At 38.8% G+C, this 20,603-nt stretch overlaps 1 protein-coding gene across 2 annotated transcripts in view; it reads right to left on the bottom strand.

Moving 5' to 3' along the window:
• The window catches only part of PKP4 (plakophilin 4), a 368,717-nt gene extending 351,066 nt beyond the window's left edge, over nucleotides 1–17,651 (bottom strand). For both annotated transcript variants that reach the window (XM_006880795.1, XM_006880796.1), the window contains exon 1: nucleotides 17,400–17,651. The gene's annotated coding sequence lies outside the window, so the exon portion shown is untranslated. The remainder of the gene's footprint in view (nucleotides 1–17,399) is intronic.
• Between the last annotated feature and the right edge of the window lie 2,952 nt (nucleotides 17,652–20,603).

Below are 20,603 nucleotides of genomic sequence, written 5' to 3'. Positions count from 1 at the left end.
TGACCCCACCCCTAGCCCAGTGCCTTGACCCACTTGGGGGGAAAAGAAATCCCACTGCACCTCAACTTCGTATGTTAAATGTTGTGAAGTTTACTCTGACTCACAGAAATAACTAGAAAGCATACTTAACACGCATGTAAAGCAAGGGACAAGAACATGACCTGGGTGAGATGCACCTTAATCTTTAAACTGGTATCCTTGTTTTCTAGCACTTTAAAAGAAACCCTCAACAGAATTGTCCAACCTGATACAACGTTTTATTTCTAGAAGGTGGCTACCTTGGTGTTGATTGTGGCCTCCAAGTTTCTAAATTAAAAATGTTCATAGGACAGACATTAAAAAAATACCATGAGAAAAAAAAAGGGTGGAGGAAAGTACAGAAGGGAAAGGTGAAATGGAAAGATATAGGAATCCTAAATAGTTACAATTAAAAATCTCTTTTACAAATTTTACAAAAAGACACATTTTTATTAAGGTTCTTTCAACCTGTCTGAAGAGTTTCAGGCAAGTAAGGGGCTCCAATTAAAACAAGCTTGGAAGCAGGAGTGGCATCCACTTCCAAAACAGCCTGCCTCCGTAAACCCTATGAACTTGCAGAAATGATCAAATTTATACAAGTGTTCAGGTCTATCATCCTTAGGGTTGCACAAGTCATCTATGACTTAATGGCACTTAACAACACAACAACAACACTACTAATTATCTGGCCTTCTCATTGTTGCTACCTACCATCTATTGATTTCAAGTAATAAGACTGACGATGAAGAAGGGCATATGTGGAATGAATTAAGTCAGTGAGCACAAATTATGTTCTGAATGCTACATCAATGTAGATGCTTAGGTTTGCAAGTTCAAGTTTTTTTAAAAACAGGCAAAATGCTACATACATAGATTCTAGGATTAAATTTAGTATCAGATTTAATTTTTACAGAGAAGAATAATTAAACTGTCTGCTTATATTTTCTGGATTGTGAGAGCTATTCAAACTGAAATGTCTAACATTTTGCTCATTGTAAAAAAAAAAAGCTGTCAAGTGCTGACATGAAGGATCGTGCTTTATTTCAAATTGTGCACATCACTGCAGTAACAGAAGCTCATCATACATATGAGAAAAGACACACTGGAAGTAGATTCATCTCTTCTTCTAGTTGAGTTGACTAAATATCAATGAATGCCTGTTTTAATATTTCTCCAATCTTATTCACAGTTACAATATCAGGATAATTTCTTTCTTCTTTAACTGTCATTTAATGGACTGAGTATTTCAAAGAAAAGAGCACTAGTCAATGAAAAGCAGTTCCACTTTAGATATCTCATTAAACTTAACAAAGATATTTAAATACTTCTGATCACTGAAAAATTAAACATGCCTAAAAGATCCTGTCTCATTCTAAAGATAGCTAAAACTTAAATATATCTTATCAAGGTTTCTAAAAGGTATACTGAAAATGCATTCTTACTCAGCTTTTGCTCCAAAGAGACTTAAAAGCTCAATCCAAAAGCTGAACAGTTAAATGAAACAAAATATAGTCCAATGAAAAACTTAAATCAAACCCTTTTTCAGATTAGGAAGCCACCAGTGGTACAGTGGTCAAACAACTGCTAACTGAAAGGCTGGCAGTTCTAACCTACCTGGCACTCCATGGTAGCCTGCTTCCAGAAAGACCCAGAGGCATGGAAACCCTATGGGGCAGGTTTCTGTACTATAAAGTCTCTATGAATCATCGCTTGATAATAAGCAGAGGGTTTTTTAATCTTCAGAGAGACTATCACATATATTTACAACCAATTTAAGTACCAGAAGGAAAGGTATCTATTTACTTGTTTCAATCACACTTTTCCTATAAGGAGATACTATCACTCAATATTTTTAAAAACTCACACTCACTGCTGGTAAGTTGAAACTGAATCATAGCTATGCTGAAATTGACATTAATTTGTTATATGTTAAATGTAACAAGTATGAGATGATAAAAAATATCCATATTAAGCAACTCAAAGTGTTCCTTTGTTTTTTTTTTTATTATTAAATTTTACTAGATTTAATGAACATTTACAGGGATTTTGGGTTTTCTTTTTTTTTTTATGGAAAAGTAAAAGATTCTTTCCTTTGAATATTTCTTTTTGCTTCAACCATTTGTATGAGAGAAAATTTTTTAATCAAATGAAGAAATTATGCAACAAAAAATGAATACTTTAAAAAATATTAACTGAGGGGATAAGGAGGAAAATGTGTAAAAGTGGATGAATAAAAATCTAATCTTTCTGTAAACTTTCATTAAAAATCACAATTTTAAAAACATTAAACATCAAAAGAAATTTATATACATTATAAAATAAGCATTACAGGGGAAAAAGGGAAGAAATCGTTTTGATTTTCCTATAATTAAGAGACAACTGGCATTCTACATTTTAAATTAATTATGTGTTAACTTACTCTCTGTCAAATTGTCTATGTATTTCAGGCAACTTTTCATTTTAACTTCCAAAGCAAACCAACAATTTAAAGACTTGCAAACCAAGTATTTTCCTTTCATTTCTAAAATCATGAAGAAAGTTTGACTACTGTAACTTTAAAAATAAAATAACTCTCCCAGCCCCTCTTGTAAACCCTAGCATGTAGAAAGACTGGAGAAAAACATCTCTGGCAGATTTCGAGTTGCCACTTGGGTGAAGATGACAAGCTAGCTCTTCCTACACTCAGTATTGGTGTTGCTAGTATGTTAAGACTCAGTACTATTATTGTACACTTATAAAAGTTATGTTTCTAGAAAAGGACAGTAAACAAAGGATCAAGGCCAATAGTCATTTATGAATCCCTCAACATTTAGCTTCAAAAGGCTAGGCTTCAACTAGGCTTCAAAAGATTGTTGGCAAGAACTCACTGTAATCCACTGCAAAATTTCAAAAGCACAAGAAAAATTTTTAAAGAGCGGATAAAGTTTTAAATTATGTAAAGAATATCACATGAAATATAATACATTAAATGTTTTTGACAATACACTAACCACACATTTACTACTATACAAAATGTTTGTGTACATCAGGCAATTTGTATTTCATTTCACTTCATACAAATGAGCCAAAAACTGAACTTCTGATTTTAATATCATTTTACATTTAGCCACACACTTCCTCCATAGCAGTGATTCTCTGACATATTCTCGTTTGTGACATGAAAGTAGCATATTATTTACCTCACAGAGTGCCTAGGAGGATTAAATGGGTAGTAATATAAATGCTTTTGAAACTTTATAAAGATGGGTTACTTTCTTTTACTATTCTAAAAATATCCAAAATTTTACTGTTTTTAACTGGTCCAAACTAATTACTAACTGTATCAGTACTTAGTGAAAATATTCTACATTGCTCTAATATTATAACCACTAGTAATATGTAGCTATTCTGCACTTGAAATGAAGAAAAAGTAAATTCTTAATTTAAATATTTAAATAATCTATGTTGTCAATGGTTACCATAGTGCATAGCATAACTCAATAGCTTCAGAACTATAATCTTTCATTGTAGAAACAAACCTTGTAAGAAATAAAATCTGATCTGTTTTCTTAGCTAGTTTTCACTTTTGTCTTCTAGGACAGTTTGTGTCCGAGAAGAGGGGGCTTTTATTTAAAAATAGAAGACATTTTAGGAAGCATAACTCCATTTATATTTTGCATCCAAATTATATTTTAAATGTTTTTATTGTGAGATATTTTCAAGATCTTATCAATAAAATGCCATTTTATTTGGCATCCATGTCCTAAATAACATGCCTCGAGAAATTCTATGAGCTTTGACAAATGTCGATAGTTGTAGAGGGGCTTCAGATCTTTTGGTTACAGGGTCGATATGAGCCATGCTAGACTCAAAGGCAACCAACAGCAACAACAAGAAAAACATCATTAAAGCCCACTTTTACCCGGGCTTTCTGGTGATAAGGAGTTTTGTTGCCAAAACAAGGACACTGGTTCAAATCCACCAGTTGCTTTATGGGAGAAAGACTGGCAATCTCTTAGTGTACAATTTACAGTCTCTGAACACCCACTGGAGGGTCAGCCAGCAGCTTGACAGTACACAACAACACTTTATATAACTAGTGCATTAAAGTGTATTGTTTAGGAATCTAAATTATCCCAAAAAACAAACTGAAAAATCAAAACTCAAGACAAAAATCCCAAAAGTAAAATGGATTTTCCCCCTCCCAAACATTCTTCTGAATTATTGTCCTTGTGTTCTACTATAGCATATTCCCGTTATCTTTTTATTATCTTCCCTTTCATCCAATTATTTATCTGCTTACTGAAACTTCATTTTACTATGGATTATTTGGCAAATTAAATCTCCAAATATTCTAAATGAAGTATACCAAAGGATGGCACATATTAGGTACTTAGCAAAAAACCACAGAATTAAAGGATGACAAAGAAGACTGTCTCTTCACTATCATTTCTATACGCCTAAGTTAAGTGGTCACCTTGTATCACCAGCAGACACATTCTTTAATTCATAAGTGACAGGTACACTGAAATGTGTCAGAGAAGAAAATATGCAAAAAACTTCCCTACAGAAGTAATGATCTACTTAGATAATACATAACAGTTAACTAGTAGAAACTAACAGTCTCTCATAAGAATAGAAACCATCATGTATGTGTAGTTAACAGTAAAAGCCTAAAAATGAAGACATTTGGGAAGGAAGAGCACATTGCTGGTCAGAGTAGTCTGAGAAAACCATATCTAGATGAAAGCTTTTTAACTAGTTTTTGGAAGACTGCAAATATCCAAGTATAAGGGAAGGTACACCAAGTACACTAGTTTTGTTATGTGAAAGATTTAGAAAGGAAGAAGAACTGGGGTTTTATTATGAAGGTGCTTCAAATGGCAGGGAGAACTGGGGTTTTATTATGAAGGTGCTTCAAATGGCAGGGAGGCAAAGGAGTTTGAACATGATCTTGCAGTGAAAACATATTAGTCCTGTAGGTTGGAGGAGAGACAGAAACAGAAGATTGTAAACAACGTATTTAATGATTAATTCATTCACGAAGTAACAGCTGGTCCTCACGATATGTCAGGCATATTACTTGGTGATTGAATTACAATGATGGCTGTGGCATAGTTCTAACCTGAGGGTTCAAAATATAACTAGGAAAGAGATACAGAAAGAACCTTAACATGACATTCACAACAAGGTTACATGCAAAATATTAAGAAGAAGAGGTGACAAAGTTTACATCTGAAGTGATGGGGAGAATAGGTGGAGGGGAAGGCTTTATAAAGTCACTGAAGAAGACAACGATGGGTTCATTAGGCAAAGAAAAACTAGCCAGGTACCAACAGAAAAGCCTTCAAGAAACACACAATCTGCTGGGAAAGTCATTTGTTGTTGTTAGGTGTCATCCAATTACAACTCACAGTGAACTTATGAACAACAGATCTGAACCCTGTCCTACCTACCCTGTGCCATCCTCACAATCTCTGGCATGCTCAGTTACTGTGTCTATCCTCCTGGCTGTCCCTCCACTTTCCCAAGTATGATGTCCCTCTCCAATGAACAGCCACTCCTAGCAACATGTCCAAAGTATGTGTGACAAAGAAGCTTCATCATTTTTGCCTTCCAAGGAGCAGTCATGGTTCTGTGAAAGGCGACCCTCCACTGACTTTCTGAGGCTGTAAATCACACAAAGAAAACTGTCCATCTTTCTCCCAAGGAGTCACTAGTGGATTTAATCTGTCAAAGAGGTGCAGCCTTTGAGTTAACCATTCAAGTCTCTACGACCTGTGCCACCACAGCTCCCTTTCAAAATCTTAGCTGGTAATTTCTGCTCTTAATTATATATTTTCTATGTAAATCAAACTCTGAAAGCATCAACAATTATTTTTAAAAACACATTGTTATTGGAAACCAAAGATAATCTACTACTAGAATAAAGGTGTGACAGAAGAAAAAAATCAAGCAAACCTGAATTCAGGCTACAAAGCAAGGTCAAGAATTCCACTTAATCATTAAGAGTTTTGGTTACCCTGTTGATGGGTTTTAGACCACCAGATAGCTCTCCTCTGTCTACAGACTGATTGAGACATGTACCAGCTGAGCTGCTTACCACACGTCCAACGTAATAAGGGATTCCTTATTTAGTGCTATTTTAAAGCTGACTTTGCTGCTTATTCAGTCATTGACAAATTGACAATAAGTGGAAAATTCCCATCAGTGCATCAGTCTGATATTCAAGGTAAAATTCAATGAGACCATTTATTCTAGCAGATGTCACGAGAGATTTCCAAAACATTCTTCTGTTTATTCATAACAACGGAAGGGAATATTTTCAATAATAGATAATAAGTTTAGATCTACACAAGCATGAGAATTGTACAAAGAATAAAAGAACAGCACAAGACACAATAAACCACAAGTACTGCTTTATAAAAATGAAAATGTTACTAACACAGTAAATGTTAAGAAATAAGTTATGATTTCTCAAATACTGCATTTTCATTGGAACTAATTATTTTATATGCCGTGCTTAATATGTCAGGCTGCTAACTAAAAGGTGGCCTAAATCCTCTGATCACTGTTAACAGAAAGATGGGTGATCTCCATCCTTAAAGACTTAGTGTCTCAGAAACAGATGGAAGGATGAGCTGGAAATTAACAGGATGGCAATAGATTTATACGGTGAAGTGTTTCAAGACATACATCCCAAAGTAGTCCACAACCATAAACTGATGTGAAATCACTATCAGGAATGGTGGACACTTCTTCAAATGCAAACTCTTCCCAAATGACCATAGACAGAGGTTAACATAATTGTTGATCTAGACTCTAGTAATGTATTAAGTAACAAACACATAAGCAAGCTGTATAATAAGCTAAATTCCACTAAGTCTAGTATTTTGTCTGAAGCTCATTTTTACTACAGGTCAGTAAACTTTTTAATGGTAATATTTCCTAGTTCCCAACTACAAATTGGCAATCAGTGGAACTAACTGTTTACACTGAATAAGTTTACACTGTAAACTCAATCCCTGATTACTCAATACTGAATCCAACACAGATGCCAAAACTCTGTAGGGGAAGCAGTATTTTGTCCATGGGTCTAGCAGAGTCTGATACTCAGCAGGAGATAAAAAGAAAATTAAGCTAGGTTGCAATAAAATGTATCATGTATCTTTTTTAAAATATGAGGTATCTGACACAGAAGACACTACTTTACACATACACAGTAGGACTCCAGCATGCATCTTCAGAAGTTTTGCTTTGACCTCTCTAGTGGACTTGAAAAAGACATTATCTCTAGCTAAATATGTCTCTATTCAGTCCAAGATATAGATGTCAGAAAACATGATTCACTTGCAAAGTGGTTTCAACTAGTTTCCACTTTGCATGGAAGTTGACAGTCTTTGGAAAAAATAAGAAAACTGAAGAGCCTGTTCAAGTGATTGCATTATCATGACAACGAGAATTCATTTACTATTGCACATATTGTTGTATCATTGATTCTCTCCTTTGGAAATACAGGACTTACTGTATTAGCAAAGAGATAAGTCAGTCTTAATATTTTAACTACAATGCTACAAATGCATACATATTATAGTTCAAGAGACCTCTTGTTCTCTTTGAGAATGAGACCAGAGTGTAGAATAAATTCTTATTTCAAAAAATTTTAATTACTATTTCTCACCCAAAAAACTGACCCTCTCCACTGCAATGGAACTGATTCAGACTCACAATGAAACCTACAAGAAGAACTGCCCTGTAAGGTTTCCAAGGCTATAATCATTAATGTAGCAGACTGTTATCTTATTCCTGCAGAGTGACAGATGGGTTTGAATTGCTTACTTTTCAAACTCAGTTAAGTTCATAACCACTGTGCAATATCAGGGCTCCTCTTTCTTTTCAGTTGTTGTTGCCGTACTCTGGTGGGTTGGAACCAACACATAATGACCATCCAGTAGGTTTTCAGACGCAGTAAACTGCAAGGGAGGAAAATGCCCATCCTTCTCCCGCCAAGCAGATGGTAGATTTGAACTGCAAGTCTTTGAGAGTGCAGCACAACTTCTTACCACTAGGTCACCAGAGTGCCCGCTTTATACAGGGCAGCACAAATTTAAGTAAATATCACAATACCAGAATCCAACACAACTTCTAAACTCTGGTCATACTCAAATCTACTAAGTTGGAACTGACTCACAGCTAAACCTGTGCCTTTTTGTGGTAGCAGCACAACTTTAAGAGCTGAATAAAAAGCACCGATTTTCTATAATGTGATATGAATCAATCCATTTTAATGGACACAAAGATTAAAGCAAAATTTTCATGTTTTCAGAGGAACAATCCCATCTCTGCTATTTAACTTCTTTAAAGAAAAATAAAACCAGCTGGGTGAAAAGTTAAGTCATATTCATTTAAATAAGGCCAATGCCCTTTAACCACTATCCTAAATTCTGCTTCTGTTTCTACCCAACTTCTAGAAAATTAATTATCTATTGAAGGTTGAGCCTCAAATGGGTTGGTTCTTAATTAACAAGTTTTTCAGCAAACCAGGGAGTAAAGAACTATGAGAAAGTGACCATTGCTCAGTCACTACTGGAAGTTGTCTAAGAGGTTCCCCAAACATTCTCACTCCTTGAATACTTTACATGATTCTGACACAACAGATATTGAACCACTGATTCAGCCAGTAGAGGATCATAAGACTGACTGCAATACTTGTCTTTTCAGTAGCTGAGAATGTCAGGTATACAACTTCAATTTCCTCTCCTTATCCCAGAGGGTAAATTGTAATAAATTCTTGAGGCAGTATATTCTCAGTGAGGAGGAAAAAACTGTAACTGACTGAGAATGTGAGATACCGTAAGAGTATTGAAATGGAAGTACTAGAACTCTAGAGAGCATCTAGTCCACTCTGTCATAATTCAGATGAGGAAACTAAAGCCCAGAGGAGTTAAATGACTTACTCATGGGAATCACACCTGCTGAGCAACTAAAGCAGGCCAAAAACTAGAGTCTCATGATATCTATAAAGCACTGCAGGTTTACATCTATTATCTTCCAAACCTTCTTCTGTCTACTCTTTACTGTGTTGACAGGTTTCTGTCAGATTTTAAATATTAATTTTCTTAAAGTGTGATAAATCTCAAAGCAGAAAAGCAACTTAAAAACACTCTTCAAATTCAAGTTTCATAGCACTTCATAAACGGCTAACACTTTATAACATTGTCTTCATGTACTGACAACTAATAATCATTCTATAAAATACCTACTACCTAGAATTACAAATACAGTAACTGTATACATATATACACTTAAAACATGTTTCCCATTTTGCAAGTGCTTCCACTTCTGGCTCCTACAATGTAATATTGCCAGTCTTCATCTTTTAAAAATGACTATTTATCAGGGAAGGAGTTCTGGTTGGTGAACAGTCAGAACCCACCAGCTGCCCCAGGAGAAAGATCTAGAAGTTCATGTCTGTAAAAATTACAGCCATGGAATCCCTATAGAGCAGTTCCATCCTAACTTAGAGAGCCAAGTGATTTGGAATTGACTTGCTGGCAGTAAGTTTACTCGAGTTGTTGTTAGGTTCATTAACTCATAGTGACCCCATGAGCAACAGATCTGAATCCTGTTCTGTCCTGTGCCATCCTCACCATCTCTGATCTGCTCAAGCCCACTGTTAGACTAACTGTACCAATGCATCTTGTTGAGTCTTCCTCTTTCTCTGACCCTCCATCTTCCCCAATATGATACATGCACTCAAATCTATTATTATTTCTTAATTAACTCAGTTTTAAAGTCAGCTCATTGAGTTTCTGAGGCTGCAAATTGTACTAAAAGGGAATGTACACATTCTCCCACTGAGTCACTGGTGGTTTCAAACTGCCAGAAATATGAAGCCTTTGTGAAAAAAGGAGTGCACAGATAGGATACTGGTGCAGTGGCTGAGTCTGATTTCTGCCTGCTTCATAAAGGGGAATTATCCCCATCAATACTATCCACAGCAAACAGCTGCTGGCTCAGACTTACACACACACACACATACACACACACACCCATACTCTTGTGCCAATTTTTCTGCTAGTCATTCAGGACTGACCTTCTTTGTTGATTCACAAGCTTTACTCAAGAGTTGTACCAAGAACAGAATTTATTAGGGAAATAAATTGGAGAGTGGAGCAGGCAAAGAATATCACCCACTGCAAATCCAGATTTTAATCCAGCACAATTCCTCAATTAAGCTGGTTTCAGTGTTCCTTCCATCACCTAGCAAAAACAGCAAAGTCTTTAACTCTGGTCTTTATATCAGGGCCCCTCTAGTTACATATTGCCACAGTCTCTCCACCACTATCGTCAGGGTCTCACTCTACTCAAGTCTTCCTTCTCTCTCTCCTCTCCTCATCTCTCTCTCTCATCCTAGTCCCACAATTATTGATGATTTGTAAAACCACGTGTTTGCAGTTAAGGCAGCTGGAGAACAGAGGGGGGCTAACACAATAACTGGAAAAATCAACTTTTAAGCTAACACCACACTTTGTGTTTGCAGTACTACTCCTATGGAGCAGACCATGGGTTAGCAGCTACACAGTTGATAGCTATATAGCAGTGCAACTTGCTATGCACTCTGTAGCACAGAACTGATTACCACAAGTTTATTATTCCTAAATACTGCCTCTTTCAAGAAGGAATAAAAAATATGAAGTCTTAGCCCTCGATACCTGTCAAAAGAACCTTTTTAAATCAAATTTGAAGACACTACCAATTATGTTAACAAGAGGTCATTACAAATTAGGTTGGGTTCTAACTTATTCCAAGTTGCTGAGATAGTGAGAGGTAAAGGAAAGGAAGCCATGAGATAGTGTAATGGTGCTGCAACTGCAAGCCAAAGAATGCCTGGGGTTGCCAGGAGCCTGAGGAAAGGATATTCTCCTAGAGTTTTCTGAGTAGGGCCTTTCCAACAACCTGAACATGGACTAGAACTGTGATACAATAAATTTCTATTCTTAGAAGTCACTCAAAGGGAGCTCTGGGGGCCTAATGGCAAGAAGCTACACTGCAATTCCAGAGGTACATGGTTCGAATCCACCAGATTCTCTGCTGGAGGAGAGAGAATCTCCTCCTGTACCAGTCAGATCCGATTTGACAGTACACACACACACACACACACACACACACATATATTTTTTTTAAAAAAAGAAGTCACTCAATATGTAAGCCAGAGCAGCCCTAGAAAACGAAAACACTTCCTTATATAAAAAAGCCAGTATAATTAATCTTGGGGTGGGTGGGGGTTGAGAATAAAATATTGAAAACAAAATATTGTCATACATTTTTCCTTTGCAAAATAATCTTTCTAAAAAAGAAATCAAAACTAAGATGTGTATAAAGTAAGTTAGAAAATTTCAAGAGAGCAATTCAACTTACTTGTTGCTATACATTTGGGTAGGAGGAAAACCAGAAAATAATTATAATAAACATGTCTGCTTAGGAGCCCGTTTTTTTGTTTTGTTTTGTTTTGTTTTGTTTTGTTTTTGGTAAAGTGAAGAAGATACTGAATATTATGGGAATCTTAAACTGGGAAATGTACCTTTGATAATTTAACCCAACTCTTGCATTCTTAAAAAAGGAAACTATAGCTAAAATGTTAAATGGTGTGCCAAGTTAGTAATGTTTAAAGATGAATGTCTTAATTTTACTAATCCAAAGTCGTGTTCACTCCCTCTCATATTTGCTATTAAAAACTGTTTTTGATGAATGTGAATTTCTAACATGGCCTATGTAGTGTTCCCAATTTGTATAATGAGCATACGCTTCAATGGAAAATTGCATTCCAGCCTAGTACAAGAATCTACATAGTCTTTAGACTGATCCAGTTCAAGTGCACATTTTACCTAATATGTATGTGTACATTTTATGTTTGACAAAAAACTGTACCTACCCTAAACTCAATACGGAAGACAGGGCACAGCCATCTATTTCCTATCTAAGCAGTTTCAGGGCCCTAAAGTTGGGTTTTCTCTGCTTGTCAAAGGAGACAGATCTAAGATGGTGCTGTTGTTGTTAGGTGCTGTTGAATAGAGTACAACTTATAGCAACCCTGTTGGCAACAGATCTGAACCCTGTCCTACCCTACGCCATCCTCATCATCTTTGATACACTTGAGGCCATTGCTGAAGTCACTGTGTCAATCCATCTCATCGAAAGTCTTCCTCTATGTCACTAACCCTCCATCTTTCCAAGCATGATATCCCTCTCCAAGGGATATCCCTCTTCCCTAGCAACATGTTCAAAGTATGTGTGGGATGAAGTTTTGTAGAAGCAGGAAAAGAGGCTAATTGGGAGAAAGCAGTATAAATATCCCTAGGCAATTGAAACTAGTAGTTTGGTGGTAAATATTTGTGCTGCCAACCAAAAGGCACATGGTTCAACACCCCCTACTGGGGGAGGGGGTGGCACTCTTCTCCTGTGCATTTACAGCTGCTAGTGTGTCAGCTATGAGTTGGTTCCAACAAGACAGTACATAACAACATTAATGTTTATATTAAAGGTTAACTACAAAAATCAAGTTTAGCTATCGAGGAGTGAGGATCACTGGTTTCCCTGGCTCCTTCCACCTTTTGAGTGTACTGGAATTTGTGAGGGTTATATGATACAATGTACGCCTAGAAGGACCAGCACTAATCAAATCAGTAGGCATTACACAGTTCATAAAGAAAGTTTTACAACATGATTTAAGATAATGTAAACACTTCTCTCCATATTTAAATTTATATTTTAAATTAAAATTTTACAGTCCAACATATATTTTATCATCTGCAATAAATCATTTATGAGTTATAATAAATGATCTTGTCAATACTGAGCAATAAAATGATCAGTGAAATAGCCAACATTTATTGATGTATCAAACAAAAAGTAAAATAAATTTAAATTCTAAAAAGAAAAAATAACTTAGGTCAACTGGGAAGTTGCATATCCACATGTACCTCTCCTTCTACTTTTCATTAATGAGCACCATTCTGTGGCATCCCTGATTTACTAATACTAATACAACTCCAAGGGGAGCGCTGATGGCATAACTGTAGGGAAGAGTGCTGCTAACCCAAAGGGAGCGCTCCTCTGGCAGTTCAAATCCACCAGTGGCTCCACGGCTGAAAGGTAGGCAATCACCTCCCATTCCATTTTCAGCCTTTGAAAACCCACTGGAGGGTCCACTATGAGGCAGTCCCAGCTCACCAGTAAAGAGTTTGAGGTTTTTGAGTAAACATAACCAACCCCAAAGGAGTAAAGTAATTGCACTGAATTAAGAAAGTGACAATTTGAATAATATCTGAATATTGTACAATTTTTCAACTGAAATAAGCAAATGCATTATTACTTTTTGTCACAAAGGGCTTAATTTTCTTTCTCTGAAAGAACCCTGTCCAATCTCTCATTGCTGAGTATCTATCTAGACTACTATTAACAGCTATCATCACTTACTGGCAACCTATAAAGCTGTACATCCACTTATCCTTGAAATTTTGTTTCCTATCTTTATATTATGCAGCTATTTGTAGTCAGTGTTTGGCCATGAAATAGTTTCTTATGCCCCTACATATCTAATCTATTGGTCTTAGGCTCCAGAAAGATCAGTTCATCTTTCCAGGAAAACACTGTAAAACCATTCAACACTTTGAAGAAGTAATTATCTCTCAGTATACTGAAGGTGATAAGGAAACTTCCAAAAGTGACCTAATTCTATGGATATTTATGACCTGGAATATAGTATGTATTTTATCTTCCAACCAACAATAAAAGTATGACATCCACTGTATAATTAAACAAAGCAGGGAATTGGTTCTAGACAGGAATAGAAAATGATTATAGAGCATTCTCAAACTATTTTAATATTTCAAAGGACTCAGGTAAGGGAATGGACTTAACAGATGGTTGATATCATCTGGGATATGGAAATTCTCTACTTAAATTAATCCCTGGCCAACTGCACAGAAATTACTCTGATTTTAAAACCTGATTTTAAAGAATGAGATTTCAAACATTTTAAGTCACTTATTTTACCAAGTGGTATACAGCAAAAGAAAAAAAAAGAGGAACATTGTAATTTTTATGTAATACTATTAAACTAAATAATTAAGGTCATAAAATTATTAAACCAAGTTTGGTGGAAATTTCTTTCCATTCCAATTCTTAAGAACCAGTCACAGAATTAAATTTAGTCTGTTGAGCCTATGAATGAAACAAATATACATATATGTATATTATGTATGTATATGTACACACACACACGTGTGTTCTCGAGCTCCAGTGGCTGTATGGATTAAGTATTTGTCTGCTAACCAAAAGGATGGCATTTCAAAGCAAAAAGCTGAAGAGGAAGTAACATGCTTCCATCAAGATATACAGTGTTGGAGATTCTGTGTGGCAGTTCTACACTGTCCTATAGGGTCACTATGAGTTGGAATTAACACAAAGTTAATTTTTAGAATTACATCTGTATTTGTTTCTTTTTGGGGGGGTATCAGTTGCTCTTACTTTCTTCCTCCCTTCTGCTATGCTTTCTACCATTACTCTGCTATCTCATCTCCTTCCAAAACCAGCATAGGATCAAGATAATTGTGCCCCACGCTTCCCCAAATTAGTTCAACATACAAAATATCAAATGCAGTACCCTTTTCTTACATAGTAACAGGGGTGGGTAAAGTAGGAAGACACATTGGTCAAAAGTCAGTTCATATCATTCTCAATTGTGAAGGATTTACTATTTTAAAGTCTCCTCTCTTCAAAGATCTCTAACAAATAGAAAATAATGAACCTAGCCTGTGTCAATAAGCCTGAAAGTTTTGATGCTATATTTCTAACTGAAAAGTTTCTGAAGCAGATCAAACTATCTGCACAATCATGTATATACAATATTTATATACTTGAGTGATTATTTCAATTTCTTATGCAGCAGATCAATTTGCTTTTACTTTCTAATCTTCACATCAAATCAAATAAGCACCTGCCAAATGCTACTGTAATACAATCTTGTTATATAATAAGTTTCCTGTTGGCATTTACAAGCACTTGCCAATACCCTCCAAAGTGTTACACATGCAAATTAAGTCTCTAAATTAAAGGTCCCGCTGATTATGGACATACCTGAAAAAATAAGCCAAAAACCACCTTGCTTGATGCAAGTATTTTTTTTCTATCTTCCTGTCCCTTGAGTCCTTTACTAAAAATCTTTCCTCTCATCATTCAAGCAAAGTAGGTGGTGGAAGACAGCTGATTTCTTGGGCAACAGACTCATTATTGTACTGAATCTGACACAAAGTAGCTAAATGTGGAGATGCTTACAGTATACTCAACCTACAAAGCAAATTGTATCAAATAAAATAACATACACCATATATACAGTTTCAATATTCAGAAACACTTAATTTGGATATTTACTGTCTTCCTCATGTTGCCATTTTCCAGAACTGTTTCTGAGGTATCAAAAAAATAAAAATTCTTCTATAGCAATACACTGCCTTCAAATAAAGGAGGATCCTTACAATCTCATTACTAAGTTCGGAGCCTAATTCTGGAGAAGCATCTTCTGCCAAAATTTTGCAGTAAGAAATGTGACTAACAATGTCTACTAACCATTACCAATTTTACATATAAATGGATTGCCATCTTTAAAAATTATTAAGCTGCATTTATATTTCTGTCAAACTCTAATGAGAGGAGAAAGAACAGTGATCTCACTAACAAATCATTTCTTAAATTGAATATGATGAGTGTGATGTCCCTGTGTTACTTCCAATGGCAACTGACACGCCCCGAATTAACTGTACCAGACAGTTCTATCTGTCCCATCGCTGACCAAACACTGCTTCTCTGTTTCCATTCATTATTTATTATTTGAGGTCTAAACACTGCCCAGTATGACAGGGGGAAAATAATTACAATTCTCATAACAGCAAAGTGATGCATACAAAATCATTTTTTGCAGTACAGCTTGTCCATGAGCATTAAATGTTAAAAAAAAAAATTATTAAGAGTTAAACATGGCTACAACCTCATCATTCGAGGAACCTCCGGCACGCTTGTTCCTGTAGGTTTTTCAAAAATCGTCATAAAAGCCTGGTACTATCCAAACCTTGCAAACCAAACTTGGAAAAAGCCTTGTGCAATGATCAATAACCTTGGTCACGCCACCATCAGCTCCAAAAGCACAGTACTAGAAACCAATGCAGCAAAAACCTAGCCGAAAGGCTAGCGGAACCCAGCGAAACTACCGCTCTTCCCCCCACCGCTCTCTGCCGCATGGAGCAAGGCAAGGAGAGTAGAGCGAGGCTCACCAGCTCGGATGCTCCGGTGACCTCTGGTTGCGCGGTGAGAGCGGGGTTGGTAAGGGGCTAGCGCGGCTGTGTAGCCCCGGCTGACTGTGTGGACTCTGCCCCTGGTGCATTCCTCGCATTCCTGCACAATGTGTTGCCAGCCTGGGAGCTGGCGCGCGTCCCCTCCCTCCACGGACACACACACCTGCCTAGAGCTGCGCCCCGAGAGGCCACGGCCGCTGAGGCGCCTCCACTGCCGGAGCTCGCCGTTTGTCGCACTCCGCCAGCACGCAGCCAGAACCTGGCCCCGACGCCCAACCCCTTAGCTCTCCAGCTTGGGCGAAAGAAGAGCGGTCCGGGCCGCACAAGCGGCGAGCAGGCACACGTTGTCTGCCAGGAGAGTGCCGCAGCTCCGCTTCAACTCCTGGCAGGGAGAGGAGGAAGCAGCGAGGCAGGAGAGCAGCCGGAGAAGATCAGAACCCGGGAGCCAGGCGGGGTGGAGCGTGAGGGCTCGCAGAGAGGGGCGCGCTGGACCCAGAGGGTGGAGAAACAGGATCGACAGGAGTGTGAGGCTAGGGGGCAAACCCGAGGCGATGCTGCCAGCAAGGACGTGGGAGGCGGGGAGCGGGCCGGGATGCAGGCTCCGGGACTAGGGGAACCGACAGCTAGCCCCGAGCGCAGGGGAAAGCAGGCGCCCCGGGGTGTCAGGCGAGTTAGAGCACAGAAGCCTCCAGGCAGACGTCGGGAAGGCTCGGCGCAGCGCTCAAGTTCCGGGCAGGGGGCGAGGGATCAGAAAAGGCCAACGTGGAAAGGGGGTCGACCCGTGCAGAGTAATCGCCGGGAAAAGCAAATGGAGGGTGAAACTTGTGCGCCTCCCGGGGGGAGGGGAGCAGGCAGGCGAGTGCGGGCAGGAACACGAGGCGGGGCAGGAAAGCCGAGGCGGCCGCACGGCGGTGGGGACGGAGTAACGGGAGGGAGGCGCCCGCCCCTGTGCGCCCCTCGCCCGCAGGTCCCGCCCCGCCACGAGGGGGCGAGAGCCGGGATCTCGGAAGGCAGTCGTCTCGGCGCCCTCCCGCAAGCCCACACACTTACTTTCCAGCTTAGGCAGCAGCCGTCGTCGCTCCGCGAATCAGGGACATCGGCGCCGAAGGGTCGCCGCTGCGGCACCCGAAAAATTAAAAAAGTGCCGCGGACGAGCGGCAGCCCGCCCCTCCCGCCACCACTCGCCCCCTCTCCCGAAGCGGCTCTCCCACCACCCCCGTCGGCGGCGGTGGCCAACTTGCCCCGCTACCCCATGCCCATGGTGCCGCCTCCACAGCCGGCGTCGACGAGAACAGCCCCGGAGCCCCCTCTGCTGCCCAGAGGCCGCCGCCGCCACCCGCCCAGCCGCCAGCCCGCCTGCCCAGCCAGCTCCGGGCTCCCGGGAACGTCAGCACGCCGCCGTCTCCGGACCTGCTCCCCACAAGCCCCATTGGTCGAAAGGAGAAGGGTGGTCCTCCTCATTGGCCCAGCCCTTATATTGAACGAGCCAATAGGAACTTCGGTTTCAGGTCGCCATAGAGACCGATGCTGTGAAGAGCTAGAGGCCCTAGAGAAAGTGGGGAATGAGGATGAAGGTGTCTCTGGCCTCGGGCACAGGAGGTGGTCAGGGGAGAAAAGTGCAGGGGAATTCCTGAGCCCTGGCTCTGAAATCAGAGGCTACTGTTGCATTGCTCTCTTGCCACTGTCAACAGTGGTAGGGTTTATCCTTGGGGTCAAAGCCAGGAACAGCTAAACCTCCGTAGATATCATTAGCGGTGCGACTCAGGAGTAGGCGTTTCACTTCTTCTTGGGTCTTGCGAGCCCTTGAGGTGCCCTATGACCTTTCACTTGTGTGCAGCTTCTCCTTCTCGAGGTGAGTTTGCGACCCATGCTTTAAATGACAGCTTGCTCCTGATGTCATTGATCCCTCTCAAATCTACTTACTTAGGTTCCTTCCCCGAGTTAGTCTAATGTCAAAATTTTGAGTCTTCAAATTTATAGCGCTACCCAAAGGTAATCCAATGATTTACTCTGGATGATATTTTTATAAAGTAACAATACCAGATTGTAGGATGAATATCAGTCAATACAGGAGATAATGTGTTCCCTGCTTGCAAAACACAAACTTCTCTTCTTTCTTATTGAAGAATATATATTTGGTACCAGGAACTTGACAAGTCTATGCTATATAAACACCCCACGCCCCTAATGATAGGCGGAAAAAAGATACAGGTGACTGAGCCAATCCTTCATGCCTTCTGATGATTACAAGAAAGAGAGTAAAGGAAATGGAATGCAGCTGATGGTTTTGTTGTCTGGCTATTTTTCAGTTTACCTCACAATTTGATTTTTAAAAAAAACAAAGTGAGGCATGGTACCAGTGTACACTCAAAAATTTTGAGCTTTAATACTGTAATTTCTATGTCTTTTGTGTAAAGAAATAAATCCGTAGGTACTAATTTGTCAATCCTAGTTGGATTTTATTTTTGTAAATGACTTTCATATTTAGATAACATTTGTTAAAAGTAATACTTAAAGAAATATACTCTTAGGCATTGTATTGCTCTAGCATATCGCTGCTGATATTCTTGGGATCTTTTTTTGGTTAGTTTGCCATTTTACATGTTACTCTCCTCAGCAGTTAGATTATGGTTATACTAGTGCTCCTTATTTTACTGAGACTATATTGTGTCAAGACACTGATAAGTTTGTAGATTCATGTATGTACAAGCTACAGAAGTCTAACGACTAAATGAGATAATATACTTTGGTATTGCTTTTAATCTTACTTTGATTGAAGAAAAATCAAGAGTACTTTCTTTGGAAAAAAATCTCTACAGTTCATAGTTAGATCTGAACTTAGTTGGCAATCCTTTGCACAATGGATTGTAGGATAGTTGAGCATGTGACTTTCCCGTGTGTTTTCCAGAACTAGAAAGGGAAAAGCAAACAAAGTTTGGAAAGTGCTGTCTCTTGCTATTGTGAAAATTAGCTCCTCCTGCTTTTGAACTTTTATATATTTGTTGTATCATGGAAAATTAAAGAGCTATTTTTTAATAACTATTGTACATTCTAATATACCGGGAAGATATATCAGTGATTTGGGGGTTGGGTTGTTTTCTATGTATGTGTGTGTTTTTAATTTTAGTAACAATGTACTAATGCAAATAAGATAGAGAAGATGTACATAATGCAATTAAAAATATGGGTATTCCCTTTTCTCATGATTTAGGCTTGTGTAGAAAGGAAATCCCTTTCGTTAGTAGGGTGACTTGATAGCACATTACCCAAGGCACTTTTACAAAAGCTCCCTCAGTTTTGTTCTCCTCAAGGCCCATGAGCTCTGGTGGCCTAGCACTTAGGAAGTTGCACTGCTAACCTAAAGGCCATGCCTCTTTGGCACTTTGAATCTTCCAGTGGCAACTCTAGTGAAAGATAGAGGGAAAGCCTCTTCCTATGTGATTGATAGCGTCCCGAAAACCAGTGGGTCATAGGATCACCTATGAGTCAGTTCCAATTCATAGCAATGAGAATTGGCAAGTCTCCACTGTACTGGACTTTCCACCAATAATTATTGTCATGTTTTTATTACCAAATATGACTCATAATGACCCTATACACAATAGACCTGAACCCTATCATATCCTGTACCATCCTTATCATCACTGACATACTTGAGCTCGTTGCTGCAGTCACTGTGTCAGTCTCTCTCATTGAGAGTCTTCCTTTCTTTCATCGACCTTCTACGTTTCCAAACATGATGTCCTTTTGCAAGGAATAGTCTCTCTTAGAAACATGCCCAAAGTATGAGAGCTGAAACTTCATCATCTTTCCTTCACAGACCACTCAGGCTATGCTTTTCCCAAGACATATCTATTTCTTTTTCTAACAGTCCATGGGATGTTCAGTACTGTTCTCCAGCGCCAACTCAAAGGCATCAATTCTTCTTGTGTCATTCTTACTCATTGTGCAGCTCTAAGAGGTGCTGGAAGTGATTTGGGGGAAAATAGCTTGAATCAGGTGCACCTTAGTCTTCAAACTGACTTGTGAAAATTCTTTGCATTTCTGGGAACTTTGTCATTCTGGAAGGAGGTCTGGTGATGGTGTAGTTAAAACTCCAAACTCCTAATAATCCCTCCCAATTCTGCTCTGTCCAATAGGGTTGCTATGAGTTGAAACTCACTAGATGACAATTTTGTCATTCTAAGTTTCTTCCCATCCATTGGCCTGGTTAACTCTATGCCTATGCCAGACCTTGACCTCCCAAAATTCCCT

This window comes from Elephantulus edwardii, unplaced genomic scaffold, assembly GCF_000299155.1.
Source record: "Elephantulus edwardii isolate Elephantulus edwardi_28Jun2011 unplaced genomic scaffold, EleEdw1.0 scaffold00010, whole genome shotgun sequence".
Taxonomy (NCBI): Eukaryota; Metazoa; Chordata; class Mammalia; order Macroscelidea; family Macroscelididae; genus Elephantulus; species Elephantulus edwardii.
This window is presented reverse-complemented; position numbering and strand designations above follow the sequence as displayed.